Source organism: Triticum urartu, chromosome 5A, assembly GCF_056163025.1.
Source record: "Triticum urartu cultivar PI428250 chromosome 5A, HENAU_Tu73, whole genome shotgun sequence".
Classification (NCBI taxonomy): domain Eukaryota; kingdom Viridiplantae; phylum Streptophyta; class Magnoliopsida; order Poales; family Poaceae; genus Triticum; species Triticum urartu.
In genome coordinates this window covers 301,653,315-301,670,036 of record NC_141877.1, presented here as the reverse complement: position 1 = coordinate 301,670,036, position 16,722 = coordinate 301,653,315, and the positions used below count along the sequence as shown (strand labels likewise).

At 44.9% G+C, this 16,722-nt stretch overlaps 1 long non-coding RNA gene across 4 annotated transcripts; it reads right to left on the bottom strand.

Annotated features, from left to right (window-relative positions):
- Positions 1–10,933: 10,933 nt before the first annotated feature.
- On the bottom strand, positions 10,934–15,887 carry LOC125508633 (uncharacterized). Of its 4 annotated transcripts, none has more exons than XR_007283682.2 (7): positions 15,395–15,887; positions 15,064–15,223; positions 13,382–13,884; positions 12,693–12,776; positions 12,208–12,386; positions 11,536–11,649; positions 10,934–11,358 (listed from the first exon to the last, which is right to left on the bottom strand). It is a non-coding gene; the product is annotated as an uncharacterized LOC125508633 (long non-coding RNA). The 4 variants fall into 4 exon arrangements; XR_007283683.2 differs by having other exon boundaries at positions 10,934–11,649; positions 13,382–13,520; positions 13,705–13,884; XR_007283681.2 differs by having other exon boundaries at positions 10,934–11,649; positions 13,382–13,520; positions 13,721–13,884.
- Between the last annotated feature and the right edge of the window lie 835 nt (positions 15,888–16,722).

Below are 16,722 nucleotides of genomic sequence, written 5' to 3'. Positions count from 1 at the left end.
AAGCAACATTTGAAAGATGTGCATGTAAATTTGTTTTGTTTGACTATGATAACCATATGCCAGTAGCCCCCGAGACTTAAAGGAGTTGAAACAATTGATTTAAGGATCAATGTACAACCAGGTGCTTACGGAGAAGAACACCCAACTAGCTCAGGAACTAGAAAAGTGTCAGCGCCAGCTGCTTGCTGCCAATGCCGAACTAGAGAAATACAAGGCATCTCCCGGTAATATTTCCCTCTAACGAAAATTCATAATGATACACCGATAGTGTGAATCTGGGTAGTTATCTTTGTGTTGGGTCGTTAGACCAAGTACGGGAGCGGCTGGACGCCGCTTGAAGCGAAGAACACGGAACCAAAAAGCTACTAGCAGCGAGCGAGCGTGTACTGACAAAAGTCGTTCAGGAGAAAAAGAAACTCCAGGATTCGAACGCCAAACTGGGCGAAGAACTGAAAGATGTGCGAGCTCAGCTAGTGGACTCTATGAAGGAGAACAAGAAGCTGCGAGGCGGCATATTCAGTACGTGGCCGCTTTTATCTTACAATAGTTTGGAGGTGACGGTAGCTGATATAGCTGTAATTGCAGGTGTATTGACGAACCGCCCCGAAGAGGAGGTGTTCGAATCATCAAGTGATCTTCTGCAAGGGCTGTCGCAGTTGCACGAGCAAGCTCGGCAGGCGATGCGGAGTGTATCCAAGGCTTCATGGCCATCCGACTCCCCTCCAGGAAGCATGGAGAAGCTGGTAGAGCTGTTCAAGGGAGCGCGGCGGCGTGTCCGGCTGTGGAAGATATCGGCCTGCCGAGAGGGTGCGCGAGAGGCCCGGGTCATGGTGAAGACGCGATATACCAAGCTGGATCCTAATCACATGGCTCGTGTCGGACCACTAGGGCCGAATGGGGAAGAAATTCCCGTTAGCTTAGTATATGACCAAGTAGAGGTGGCCGCCAAATATTCCCAACGGGATTGTAAATTAGACCGCCTTTTAGATGGTATAGAGGAGGAAGTGTTTGAGTCGTGAGGGACTATGTACATTCCTTCTAGCTGGATAATAAAGAAAATTTTCATCGCCGACCTTTTCACTTCAACCTCTTGACCTGAAGGTTCAGAGTGTTTCCGAATACCGTAGCGGTAGAATATACCGGGGTATGCGTGGAAACCAGGCGCAGGGGTCATAATTGCTAAAACAGACAATGTGTATCCGGCTAGTTATGTTATATTACATTATGTAAGAAACATCTTCCAGAGAGAATAGTTCCGTTAAGGGTTCCTTTCCCTGGGTGTGCATGCATGTTAATGTGCATGTCCGAACTGTGATTGATAAAATCGTAGAGTAAGTAACATCTGGGGTTCACAATGGAGTGAATGTGGAAACACCTTTAATTCGCCGACCGAATATTCTCTTAAGAACACTAGCTTTCGGCTTCCCAGTCTGAGGTACACATCCGGATGACCCGGCAGTAACAATCGCAGAGGTGCTCCCTTTATGCCCTAGCCGAACTAACGGGAACGTAGGGCATAAGCACAGGAGCCAAGCAACCCAGCTTGGCCAAAACTTAAGTCATATCGATGCATATAGTGGCGAAGAAAAGGTACATATGGAAAAAAGGAAAGCATATGTGCTGAGCTTGATGCTCGAAGAATAGTCGCAAGCTTCTGTACGAGAAGCCCCCGGGTATAGTGAATGTACATATTTAGAGATGTACGCGTCAGGTAGGGATGGTCTAGCCGCACTAAAGCTGTAAGGCTAAAGAGAAAACGAAAAAAGGTAAAAGACAAAAAGAGAGAAAAAATAAATAATGGTAATAACAGGAGGGAGGAAACGAACACAGGGTTCGGTGTTAGGCATAAAATCGTCGTAGTCTGGCCGCATTCCAGGGGTTCGGCTCTAGGTGATTATCTGACGCCTCACATAGGCGGTACGCTCCTCCAGTGAGAACTTCGTAAATGATGAAGGGACCCTCCCACTTGGGCTTGAGTTTGTCCTTTTTCTTCTCCGGCAAGCATAGAACGAGTTCACCAATGTTATACGTCTTGGCCCGCACTTCTCTGCTTTGATACCTGCGAGCCTGCTGTTGATAAAATGCGGAACGGGCTTTGGCGATGTCGCGCTCCTCCTCCAAGGCATCTAAGTTGTCCTGTCGATCAAGCTCGGCTTCTCTCTCTTCGTACATACGCACTCGAGGTGAGTCATGAGTAATATCGCAGGGTAACACTGCTTCCGCACCGTACACCATAAAGAAGGGTGTATATCCAGTAGAGCGGTTGGGCGTGGTCCGCAGCCCCCAGAGTACTGAGTCAAGTTCCTCCACCCAGTGCTTGTCTGGTTCCTTCAAAGAATGCACTAGTCTGGGTTTGATGCCGCTCATAATGAGACCATTAGCCCGTAAAACTTGACCATTTGTTTCCAAGTGATAGACAGAGGCGTAATCGAGCTTAATGCCTAGATTAGCACACCAGGTTTTCACCTCATCGGCTATAAAATTGGAGCCATTATCGGTGATTATACTTTGTGGGACACCATAACGGTGTACCACGCCGGATATGAAATCTATTACTGGCCCCGCTTCGGCCGTTTTAACTGGTTTGGCCTCTATCCACTTAGTGAATTTATCCACCATGACCAGCAGATACTTTCTCTTATGGCTTCCTCCTTGAAGGGGTCCGACCATATCGAGTCCCCAGACCGCAAAAGGCCAAGTGATGGGGATTGTTTGTAAGGCAGTGGGGGCATATGGCTTTGATTGGCAAAGAGTTGGCATCCGACGCAATGTTGGACAAGGTTCTGTGCATCTGCTCGGGCCGTCGGCCAATAAAACCCTATACGGAAGGCCTTGCTAACAAGGTCCCAAGCTGCGGCGTGGTGACCGCCGAGTCTGGCATGAATTTCAGCCAAGAGCTGCCGCCCCTCTTCCTCGGATATACATCATTGAAGGACTCCGGTGGCGCTTTTCTTATAGAGCTCTCCATCATGAACCGTGTACGCCTTTGAACGCCGGACAATGCAGCGGGCCTCATTCTGGTCCTCAGGAAGCTCTTTCCTGTTAAGGTAGGCCAGGAAGGGCTCGGTCCATGGGGCAATGACTGCCATGATGAGATGCGCCGATGGTGTTATTTCGGTGGCTGAGCCCCCGACGACGTCGGTGTTTCCGAGATCTGGGGTTATGTTTGGATCCGGACTAGTATTGCTGTTTTCCCCCTGCCACACCGCGGATGGCTTAAAGAGCCTCTCCAGGAAAATATTAGGTGGGACGGGGTCGCACTTAGCGCCGATACGAGCAAGAACATCCGCCACTTGATTACTTTCTCGAGCCACATGATGGAACTCGAGCCCTTTGAACCGAGCCAAAAAATTTATGACTGCGTTACGATACGCTTCCATCTTCGGATCTTTGGCGTCGAAATCTCCATTTATTTGAGATATTGCAAGGTTTGAGTCCCCGCGTACTTCTAGGCATTGTATTCCCATGGAGACAGCCATCCGAAGACCATGCAATAAGGCCTCGTATTCGGCTATGTTATTGTAGTCTGTGTATAATATTTGGAGAACGTACTGGACGATGTATCTAGTAGGGGATGTTAAAACGACGCCCGCTCCTAACCCTGCCAGCATTTTGGAGCCGTTGAAATACATGACCCAATTGGAGTACGTGCCATACTCTTTAGGGAGTTCGGCCTCTGTCCATTCGGCGACGAAGTCAGCCAGTACTTGGGATTTGATATCTCGATGTGGCTTACATGTATTGTCAAATGGGAGGAGCTTGATGGCCCGTTTGGCAATCCGGCCCACAGCATCGCGGTTGTTTATAATTTCATTGAGTGGTACTTCGGAGGCCACCGTGATCGAACACTCCTGGAAGTAGTGACGGAGCTTTCGGGATGCCATGAAGACCACGTATGCTATCTTTTGATAATGAGGGTACTGGGATTTACATGGTGTAAGGACGGTAGATACGTAGTATACTGGCTTCTGAAGCGAGAATTTATGTCCGTCTTGTTCTCGTTCAATTACGAGTACGGCGCCTACCACCTGATGTGTTGCCGATATATATAATAACATCGGTTCGCTGGAGTTTGGTGCGGCCAGGATTGGATTGCTCGCAAGAAGGGTTTTTATTTCCTCCAGTCCGGCTGTTGCCGCGTCCGTCCACTTGAAGTGGTCGGTTCATCATAGAAGGCGATAGAGTGGCAGTGCCTTTTCTCCCAATCTGGAGATAAAGCGGCTTAGAGCTGCTACGCAACCCGCGAGCTTTTGAACTTGTTTAAGGTCTGTTGGCTTAGCCAATTGTGACAAAGCTCGGATTTTGGCTGGGTTTGCTTCAATTCCTCTATTGGAAACGATGAAGCCCAACAGTTTTCCAGCAGGGATGCCGAAAACGCACTTCTCCGGATTGAGCTTAATGTCATACACGCAGAGGTTGTCGAATGTGAGACGTAAATCGTCTATTAGTGTTTCGACGTGCCTAGTTTTGATGACGACATCGTCCACGTAAGCTTCAACTGTCTTGCCGATCTGTTTCTCCAGGCATGTTTGAATCATGCGTTGGTATGTGGCACCGACGTTCTTGAGCTCGAACGGCATAGTGTTGAAGTAGAATGGCCCATATGGGGTGATGAATGTCATTGCAGCTTGATCGGATTCCTTCATTTTGATTTGATGGTATCCGGAATATGCGTCAAGAAAACACAGTGAGTCATGTCCTGCGGTGGCGTCAATGATTTGATCGATGCGCGGCAGGGGGAAGGGATCCTTGGGGCATGCCTTGTTGAGGTCTTTAAAATCGACACACAGGCGCCAGGATTTGTCCTTCTTTGGTACCATCACCAAATTTGCCAGCCAGTCCTGATGTTTTATTTTTCTAATGAATCCGACCTTGATTAGCTTGGCTAGCTCTTCCCCCATAGCTTGGCGTTTGGGTTCGGAGAAGTGCCGCAGTGTTTGCTTGACCGGTTTGTGTCCCTTCAATATATTGAGGTTGTGTTCGGCCAACTCGCGTGGGATTCCTGGCATATCAGAAGGGTGCCAGGAGAATATATCCCAGTTCTGCGCAGGAACTCTCGTAGAGCGGCGTCAACCATTGGGTCTAGTTCTGCTCCTATGGATGCTATCTTCTTGGGGTCCGTTGGGTGGACTTGGAATTTGACTATTTCTTCTGCCGGCTTGAATGAGGTGGATTTGGGTCGTTTGTCTAGGACCACATCATCTCTGTCCACTGTGGAGAGCAGCGCGGTTAATTCTTCAGCCCCGAGGGCTTCAGATAATGCCTCAAGGGCCAGGGACGTGGTTTTATTCTCGGCGCGGAGTGCTATGTCCGGATCACTCACTAGAGTGATTATGCCGTTGGGCCTTGGCATCTTAAGCTTCATGTACCCGTAATGGGGTATTGCGTGAAAGCGCGTGAATGCATCTCGCCCCAAGAGGGCGTGGTATCCGCTGTTGAAGGGGGCCACCTGGAAGGTTATTTCTTCGGACCGATAGTTCTTCGGCGTGCCGAATACCACATCGAGTGTGATTTTTCCCGCACACCATGCCTCCCGACTGGGAATGATTCCTCGGAAGGTCGTGCTGCTTTGCTCAATGCGGCTCCTGTCTTTTTCCATCTTTCGTATTGTATCCTCATAGATGAGGTTTAGTCCGCTGCTGCCGTCCATGAGAACCTTGGTGAGCCGAAAGCCATCCACAATTGGGCTGAGGATCAAGGCGGCTGGTGCTTGGACTGTCCTGTGTTTTGGTTTGTCACTAGCGTTAAAGGTTATCGCTGTGTTGTTCCAGGGGTTTATTGTTGCGATCTGGCAGACTTCGGCGAGTTCGCGAAGTGCCGTTTTGCGCCTATTGTTTGAAGTGAATGTCTCAAAGACTGTCAGTACTCTGGGTTCGTCGTCTTCTGGAGGGTGTTGCTCCGGGATGTCCTTGGTGAGGATGTCCTCGCCGTTTTTGGCTACTTGCCGGAGTATCCAACATGCTCTAAGGCTATGGGTTGGTATAGTATCCAGTGTGGTGTGTATTTTGCAGGGGCCATCAAGCCATCCCTCCAGAACGGTTCCACGCCGCGTAATGGGTTTGTATTTCTTGGCTATTGGTCTGGGCGCGTTACAGGGGTGCACCCTTTTTGCCTGGACCAATGGTTGAGTTGGGGCCGATAGCTCCCAAACTGTGTGATCTCTCCAGGCGCTCTCCATTGCATTGTACTTCTGTACAATAGTTGCCAATTCAGCGAAGTGTAGTATGCGGCGGTGATTAATGGCGTTGAGGAGTCATTCGTTCGTGCAGTTATTGCGGAACGCTGATATCACGTCCTCATCGCATCAATCTTTGACCTTGTCCTTGACAAGGAGAAATCTGGCCCAGAAGTGGTGGACCGTTTCTCGAGACTGCTATTTTGTGCTCGTGAGAGCACTTATGTCTGGGTGGGTGGAATTGGATCTGAACCCTGACTCGATCGATGATCCGGAGTCTAAGGTTTTTCCAGACTGAACAGTCCGGGCTCCGGAGTGTCTTCTGATTTTTGAAGCCTACCGTCCGACTCTAAGTTTGGAGGGTAAGGCGTGTCCTTCTGCCGGTAGGTGTCCGGCTTCTCGAGGTTGGAGATCCGAACATAATTCGTCCTCAATATAAAAGAAGGGTTATCTCGCTGCTCGACTACTGCTATATGGTCGGTGATCGGTGGAGAATTAATCTCTCTCTGGTCGGGTTTAAGCCCAATCTGATCGTAGTCTGTAGCGACTCCCAAGGCGGTAATGCGATCTAGGAGTTCATTCAAAGACGATAACTCCGTCGGATCCATCCGTTTGGCGTATTCAGAATCAACGCAGATGCGTTTTTCGATGACTCGAGAGGTCATCTTCGCTGGCTCGGAGGCCGAGCGGGCGATCATGGTAAAATCACCCAGTTGGAGGGTTTGGCCCGAGGCCAGAGCTCCTCCGGAGGTAATATTTTCCTTGACGATAAGTCGAGCCATCAACCTCTGCGACGACCGCACAGTGGAACTCTCAATGAAAGCACCAATGTCGGTGTCAAAACTGGCGGATCTCGGGTAGGGGGTCCCGAACTGTGCCTCTAAGGTTGATGGTAACAGGAGACAGGGGACACGAAGTTTTACCCAGGTTCAGGCCCTCTTGATGGAGGTAACACCCTACGTCCTGCTTGATTGATATTGATGGGTATGAGTATTACAAGAGTTGATCTACCACGAGATTGTAATGGCTAAACCCTAGAAGTCTAGCCTATATGACTACGGTATTGAGTATTCCCTATCCGAACTAAGTCCTCCGGTTTATATAGACACCGGGGGGATCTAGGGTTACATAGAGTCGGTTACATAATATGGAATCTTCATAGTTGTTCTCCAAGCTTGCCTTCCACGCCAAGGAGAGTCCCATCCGGACACGGGCACCGTCTTCGGTCTTCATATCTTCACAGCCCATCAGTCCGGCCCATAGATAACAGGCGGGACGCCCAAGGACCCCTTAGTCCAGAACTCCCTCAAATGGTTTTATTTTTCATAAAAGTGCACCGCCATCTCCCTCATTTCCTCATCCACCATACATTTTGTCCCACCATCCCTAAGCAAAGCTTTAACATTATTTTTCCTTCTTCCATGCAGGCTCGGCTATGAAAATATTGTGTATTTCGATCGCTCGCCTCTAACCAATCAAACCTAGACCACAGTTAGTTTATGATTTCTTCCCTTTCATAAATTTCCTAGTGTTGCTCAATTTCGTTTATTTCAGGTGTGTGCCCAAGGCCAATAGACCTCTTCTTGGAATCCCCTACTTGTTGCTTTAAATTGGCTATTTGCTCCTGAATCGAACTGAAGACCTCATGGGACCACGCTTGCATATGTCCCCACACCCTTCTGAGTTTTTCACATGTAGTCGTGATCCCTTGGTCTCCTATGCTCATTGTAGCCCATGCACCCGAGACCATCTCGTCATATTTTTCATGGCGTGTCCATGCTTCTTCATAGTGAAATGGCCTACTCCCTATCCACACGGTGCTAGGAGTTGTCTCCAGCACACAGATTAACAACCCAGTATGGTCGGACTCCTCACCGATAATATGCTCGACCGCCTGATGTATACTACACAACTTAGTCTTGTAGACCCGTGTTGGGTCTCCAAGCGTAGAGTTTTGTAGCACATTAGCAAGTTTCCCTCAAGTGGATGACCTAAGGTTTATCAATCCGTGGGAGTGCGTAGGATGAAGATGGTCTCTCTCAAACAACCCTGCAATCAAATATAAGAAATCATTTATGTCCCCAACACACCCAATACAATGACAAATTGTATAGGTGCACTAGTTCGGCGAAGAGATGGTGATACAAGTGTAGTATGGATTATAGATATAGGTTTTTGTAATCTAAAAAATATAAAACAGCAAAATCGTGAGAATAACCCACCTAGCATGGAAGATACTGACCGCCTCCTGTCACTTCATGAGCGATTTGGGCATACAAAACAGATTATTATTTGAAGATTTAGAGTTTGGCCCATGCAAATTTACTTGGAATGACAGGTAAATACCACACATAGGTAGGTATGGTAGACTCATATGGACTAACTTTGGGTTTAAGGAAGTGGATGCACAAGCAGTATTCCCACTTAGTACAGGTGAAGGCTAGCATAATATCCTAAGTAAGCACCACATGTTGGAGGATCCATAACAATATAAATTCTATACAAATATATCCAAAAATAACTCATTATGTTGTATTCCTTGTCCAACTTCAACTAATTTGCTCAAGTTTCAAAATAACTAATGGCGCTCACAATCATAGAAGATGTCCAAGATAGTATATTTATATGTGAAATCTCTCTTCCTTCAGTATTCTTTCATGAATTGTTCAAGTGACCAATGTTGTGTTTGCTAACTTTCAATAAATTTTACCACCTATACTTCTTATATGTGAAGTCATTACTCCCCATGGGATAAGCATATGAAACATATATAAATTTAGATTTATGATATTCAATTCATTCAACCATTTACTCATAGGATACGAGTGAAGCACGAGAGTAAATGACAAACTACTCCAAACAAGATAAAAGTGAAGATCAATGAGTACACTACTCCAGGTTGGTCCAAACGCAACACTCCAATCAAAGACCCTTCAACGAAACTATGTGCGATGCATTAATCACAGACGGTGCTGTAATAAAACCGTCAAAAAAGATGCAAAACGTTCGCGATGGCGGTGACATCAAACACGGTTCATATTAGAGTTGCATGTGCGATGCGTAACAAACGGTTAATCCATAAGAACTGTTTACGATGAGGCAGAACAACATAAACAGGCAGCCAGATGAGGGTGTGTGCGATATATACGACATACAGTTCACTAGGATGAACTGTGTGTGATTAGGCAACACAATAGAAACAGTCAGCCGGGTCAAGGTGTGTGCGATGGAGGGCATACAGTCCAACACAACAGAAACAGTTCAACTGAACAAGATGTGTGTGATACGCGGCAAACAGGTCCGTAATCAGAAATGTGTGCAAAGACTAAATAACACAGACGATTGCTGCTAATAAGCCGTGTGATTTGCTCTGTCTACAGAATTTTATATATATATATATATATATATATACATCTGGGCTATTCTGTTACCCTACTTGAACTGATGAATTCAAGCGGCTGAACTGATGAAATTCGAGCACTTGAACTGATGCTTTCTGTTTCTGTTAAAAATCGTCTTCTTTAGTTCAATTTTTTGGCAATTTTTTTTGTCGAAACGGGGCGTGTAATATATCGTTGGAAAGCTCTTGACATCTACATTACAATTTTATAATTTGTTTTTGCAAAAAAAATGGTTTAAGTGCAGTTTTGAAAAAACCGTTTTTTCAAAACCGAAAACGCAAAACATATTTTGGACGTAATTTTGAAACGGTTTGTCGGAATTGAGCAAATGAGATGGCGTTGGAAAGTTTGTGAAAATCCACATCTTCCACATATCTACTATTTTTTCAAATTCTATATGATTTAAAAGTAATTTGAAAAATGATGAAATTCTGGGCGAAATGTATTTTCGCTGTTTTTTTGCAAACGCTTTGTCGGATTGACGCAAATGATACGGCGTTGGAAAGCTATGGAAAATGCGCAAATTTTGCATATAGAAAGTTTTTTTCTAATTCCTTACGGTTTAAATACGAATTCAAATATGGTGAAATTTGGTTTCAAACGCGATTTTTTTAAAAAGTTTATCAAAATGGGGCAAATAATATATCGTTGGAAAGCTATCGAAAATGCGAAACTTAGTCATGTTGAACATTTTCTCAAATTCACAACCATTTAAGAGTAATTTGAAATACGGTGAGACCCATCGTGCTGCTTTTTCGTCCGAAAAACAAAATACTCGTACTGATTTATGTGTTTGTTTGTACTAAGGTATTTTTCATAGAGTATTTTGAATACGGTGAGACCGATCGTGTTTTTTTCAATTCAAAAATAGAGTAATCGAACTGATCTCCGTATGGATTTGTATAGAGCGTGTTTTCACCGACCAAAGCACATTCTTTTAATAAAACATGCTATCTTTTTTCTGGCCGTGAAATTGTGTTCATTGAACCTCCCTATGGCCTCGGTTGAACTATTAGGTTTTTTCTGACTATATTGAACCGGCGCAATGCCTTGCATTAGCTAGTTAAATATTTTTACACAAGGAAAGCCTATATTGAACTAGCGCAATGCCTTGCATTAGCTAGTTAAATATTTTTACACGAGGAAAGACTGTTATGGGGTGTGTGTATACATTGCTTTACGTTGTAACCCCTTGATCTGATGCATGTTCACCCGTTGAACCGACGCATGGTCATGAGAGAACTGATGTTGTTTTGCAAGGTGGACTTTCAATATAACTCGCAACAAGTTGGCACCATGTTCACTACAGCAGCTATGCAATATAGGAAACAAACTTTCACCCCAAAAACTGAGAACAAAATGCTTCATGTGCAAATTCCATTAGGCACCAAACAACAGTTCTCCAACAATACAGTCCAAGAGTCCATAGAGCATTTTGTTCAAGATTTCATATATGCACTTTATTTTATATATGAGAACAAAATGCTTCCCAGAAAGTACAGAAAGTTCATAGAGTATATCTCTTTGTTCAAAACACACACTATGATACTAGAACTACTGAGAGTTCTCCAACAATACTCTATGAACAGGTCTAGGAGTTCACAGAGTTTTCAGTCCAGGAACACTTTATGAACATGTCCAGGAGTTCATAGAGTTCTATGTAAAAAATGATATAGGAGTAACAGAATTACTGCCAACAAGAGAGAGGTTCCCATTTGATTTCACAAAAAATCTTGTATCCTCCAAACAGTAGTACTGAGGCCAATAAAGCATTGGAGCAACCTGGGCACAAGTGCAGAAAAGTTATACAATATATCCCTCATTTTGAACTACTATCACAAAAATCGGACATAACTGGACGGAGGGACTTGCTTCAACCATAACTTCTATGTTGTCTCCTTCTTATCAAACGAGCACACTAATTGTACATATGGTTTTGTTGGAAATAAACCGGCATACCCTCCAGTCTGCGAGCGGGTTGGACTAGCTCCCAGGGGCCCATTCGGCACCAGTTTTTTTGGAAATGGAGGCGTGCCCCCAGCCTCTGCATCATAATTCGGCACCAATTGCTCCCTGCATTTAATCATAACAAGTCATGAGTTCCCATAACAAGTTCAAACACATTCTAAGTGACTTGCACAATTAGTTTCATATTTGTGTAACCAAGCAAGTTCATGTTCAGTAACTTTAGAAGTTCCCAAAGAAACCTGAAAAGATTTCTACTTTGAAATACTTCATTTTTACTTCCCAAATACTTTATTTGTTTTGAAACATGAACTTCTACATTTATTTCCTTAGAACTTGTTATCTTTTCCATGTGAATTCCATGGGGTTTTTGTGTTTCATTATTTTTGTCTATGTTGTTTTCTGTTTTGTATGAACTTATAGGGTTACACATGTTGAACTTATAGACCAGTGGTGCTCAGACGCAGGGGGTAGGCGACAGCGGCATGTTGGACTGCACTGGACATTTTTTTCTGCACTAGATAGTGTGTAGACATGCTGCCAAGGTCACACACATGTTTTGCTAGAACAAGTTGAACTGAATATCTTTTCATTTTGAACTTTGAAAGAAGCTACAACTTCTGTTGCCCAAATGTGTATATAATTTTAAGTTTTCCAAGCACATACCTTTCTGTTCTTGTTTGTTGACGGGCACGCCGCCCCTACTCCTACGGACTGATGGCATCGACGAAGTGGAGCTGAAGGAGCAAGGATCACGAGCAGCCTATGGACTGAACCTCACTGTGAATGGTTCGACACCAACGACATGTTTGGAAGGGCAATGGCAGTCAACATCTTATAGCCCCCTATTTTGATAAAAAAAATCAAGGCTTCGGTATGAACAACTGAATTGTTAGAAATGTACAGTCAACATCTTTTTGTTTTGAATTTTTTTCTGAACTTATTAAGTTTCTATGTATGAACATATAAAGTTTCCAAGAATGAACTTTTTGCTATGGGAAAACTGTAACATGCATATACGCACTAAAGACTCTGCCTACTGAGCATAGTATGATAGCAAAACGAAGCAACAAGTTACTGAGATTAGCGAACCAATAGTAAATGATGTCTGACTGGAATATGCAAAAGACAAGTCATAGTGATGAACTTACATCTCCATCTTCCTCTGTCAAATGGGAAAAAGTAGCAGCAAACACATAAATTGTGCTACAGTGTGTTTGTGCTTCTCTTGTTTGCTGAGAAAAATGAGAGTGAGAGTTATAACTGAAAAATGATACAATTATTTGATACTATAATATCGATTTAGATAGTTGAAGAAATACCAATTATTACAATATTATGAAAAAATGTTATATATGGCAGTTCTATGTGAGTTAAGAAAATGGTTCGAAGGGTGTTTACGAAAATGCTGAGACAGATATATACTTACATTGCTGGTCTTTGATTTATACTGACAACGTATATTTTGTATTTAATTTCTACACCTTTCTCCTAAAACCAATATCAAGTATACATACACAGTAAGAAAAGGTTTTGGCTGGGATGAAGGAATTATCTTCATTACTGTTATGTCTTGCAGGAACTTGGTAGAACTGTTTCGAGTCATATATTCTTATTTGTGGAGATATCCATTGAGGTATCTGGTCAGCTCTGTTGACTGTGGTGAGGGAATGCCGGCTCTAACAATGTAAGCTCTTTGTTTTCGGTGATTTCAACTATTTGTCCTATGCTGAATTTCCGAAACTATCAATGTGTATGCAGATCAATAGACCACTGATGCATAGTATATGTTTCAATTCTAGCAGACCATATCGATACGCTATGCACGTGGTGGCAGTACCTTTTTTCTTGGCAGTAGATCATGTTCACACTTTGCACCATTCTTTTGCTCTGTTGACCAAGACGGGGTACCCTGTTCTCTCCACCTTCCCCTGGTTTGTTCTTCAGTTCAACAACCATTTCGCTGAGCTATATGAAACCTTACATTTTGGATGTATACACAGCCAAAAAAATAGAAAAAATAGAACTTTCATTAGTAATATCAAACTTGTATGTGCTTGACTAAAAAAGAATGATTTCGTTGTCATTATCCAAAGTTGTACGTTGGACTAAAAATTTCCTTTTTTTATCTTTAGTTCTGAACCTTTTTTTTTCTGAACTTACTACTCTATTTGCGTACATTATCCTCTCGTCAGTTTTGTGATTTTAGAATAAGTTTCAGCCCTTGAGCAAGAGCTCGTCCACCACGGGTGCTCGCAGCCGTCCAAGTCGAGGGTTGACGCCAGTCCAAGTAGAATCACACCCACCATCTTCACTAGCATTGCTAATGTTCATATAATATCCCTGGAAAAATCAAATACATTATTATTGGTACAATTTGTATTCTTTCATTAGTTCATATAGAACCCCCTACACACATCAGTAACCAATTAAGCACGCACCGCAACACACCTAGGGCTGTATCTTCTGTACACTTTGAACTGATGATATAGTAGATTAGTAGCACAAGAAAACAATTCTGTCGTCACATCTTTAGAATTTTATAGGTACACCCCAGGACTTTTGAACTGATGACATGGTTGTTTTGGATAGGCTGGAGGTGGAACCTTACATCTCATTTCAATTGAGGTTCCATGTGACACTTGCTTCCCGTTCAACCTTGCTTCCCATTTCATCAGTACTAGTACGACTCAACAATAAATTCAGAATTGTAGCATCGTTAAGGAAACAATGTCGAGAGCCACCATCGACGGACCACCGCCAATGGGATCCTCGGGAACCCCGCTCATGGATGAGCAATAGCCGCAAGGAGGAGCCCCGCTCATGGATGAGCAGAAGATGCTCGTAAATGAACTTTTTGGGAGGATTTGTATTCTTATGTGTGTACTGTTGTTTTTGCAGAGTGGACTTATGTTCTTATGTACTTTGAACTCTAAAGTCACACAACACAAAAGCCAATGAGCTTTTTTTTCATTTTTCTTTCACATTTTGAACCAGTGAGCTTTTCTTAAGGTGAACTTATATTTTTCATGCACCTTCCCATTTTTCAGATCATACTATATTTCAAAGCCAGCTGTAACACAGCTCAGTTATTTTGCATGAACTTTTTTAAGGAAAAGCTAGAAATATTTACTCAAAGTTCAGTAAAAGATTAAGGGAAATAAATTGCAGTGCCAATAGCGAATCCTCTGCCATTTTAGTGTTCATGCTCAATCCTAATTTCAGCATCATTATCAAAGGAGTTAAAATCCTGATTTGCAAGTACCTCTGGATGCATCAATATACACTTAGCTAGGACTAGTTATTGTGAAATTAAAACTAAAAAGATTGTCCAATTCTCAGAAACATAACAACAAAGAGGTTATGGGCAGCAGAGCACATGTGCTTACCAAAATTCAAATGCACGCCTATCGCAATCTAAAATAATTATTGGAATCGAGAGAATTACAGAGGGATTTCTTCCATTCACAAAATCCATGGCATACATGCTGCAAGTATGGGTGAGAGAGAGGAGACACGAACATGGGGCAGTTGGAGAGTACGGTCGCTAATGTTGCTCGCCGACTTGCAACGGAATACTATAGCCCGACAGGTCGCTGGATGGCCTGGGGCGATGGGGTTGGACTGTTGGACGCAATGGCAACCGAACCCGCATTCTGCAGCCCGTTCAACCTCCCTTGTGCTGCAGTTCAGAGAAAAAACAAATTAGCGGGAGAAGAGCAGTAGAGAGGTAAGAGGTAAGACGGATGCATGGACTGCTGTTGGTTTTATTGTTGAACCGCAGCTAAAGACACGGCAGCTGGGATGCCCTCGCGTGCGTGGAGTTTTGAGCAGAGGCGCGGCCGGAACTCACACTCACGGCGGCGAGGAACGCGTGCACCCAGCGGATCCGGCGAGCTGGGAAGCCCCTGGCGGGGGTAGACGCGGGGGAGGACGAGGCACGGTTGTGGCCAGGGCGGCCAACGCGCTCGAAGGCGGGATCCAGCAGGAGGCGCACAGTGGAGGGAGGGACGGAGGCGTCCAGAGCAAGGGGAAGAGGTGGCCGGCGGCGGGGAAGAAGACGGTCTGCATCCACTAGGCGACCATCATTGACGTGGGGGAAGGAGGAGGCCGATGCTGGGTAAGGGACGCGGCCGGCCGTCGGGGAGAGGGAGGCGGCGCGTGGGAGCAGGGGGCGGCGGCGCGTGGGAGCAGGGGGGCGGCGGCCGATGGCGCGTGGGAGCAGGGGGTGGCGGCGCCGGTGCGTGGGAGCAGGGGGCGGAGCCGTCAGGGAGGGGTGGTTCGACAAGATGCTGGGGAGTGGGTGGGCTTTCTCTGTGTTTCGGGTGGGGGTGCAGCACCGGGTTTTGCAAAATGGATCGGGTCCTTATAGGGGCGAGGGGTAACAGAATATTCTGTTACTAGTAACAGAATAGTCCAGCCCTATATATATATATTATCATTATATATATAACTGAAATAAACATCCGATTACATAAGTGACTATACAGATCATTCACACACACCTCAATAAACAGCTGCATGCATTCTAAACTAGGAGAAACGATCGTCTAGTCATCTACTTCTTGTGATGCTCCCACCACTGCTCTGTGGCTCGATCCCTCGTCTGGGGCAGGAAGAAGGCACTCCCACATGTCAACGATCCGCATGTACATCTCGTAGCTTGTGTACGCGTCCTTGGCCGCGTACTTGACGTGTTGTTCATCCAGACACTATGCCAGGCATTCTTGTCCTCTTGCTCTCATCCTTCATCTTCATGTTGTAGGGGTCAATGATGGCTGAGGTGAAGTCAACCAGGGAGTTCTATTTGTTGTTGTCGTTGCCCCAGACCTTGTAGTGGTCCTGGATGTTGACAAGATTCTGACATTTCAAGCCCGAAACCTTGAGCGCTTTTAGATCGTTGGTGGTGTCCACCGTAGCGAAACTATAGTCGGAGCTGTTGATAAACCTGGAGAAATGCTTGCAAGGCCTTGTGGCTAGGTGGTAGTGGTAGACGAGGACGTCATGTCGCACACATAACTGGGCAACGACAATCTTCTGATCATGCCCGGCATGACCGATGGTGTATGAGGGAGTCCTGGATTAGGGGGTCTCCGGACAGCCGGACTATATCCTTTGGCCGGACTGTTGGACTATGAAGATACAAGATTGAAGACTTCGTCTCGTGTCTGGATGGGACTC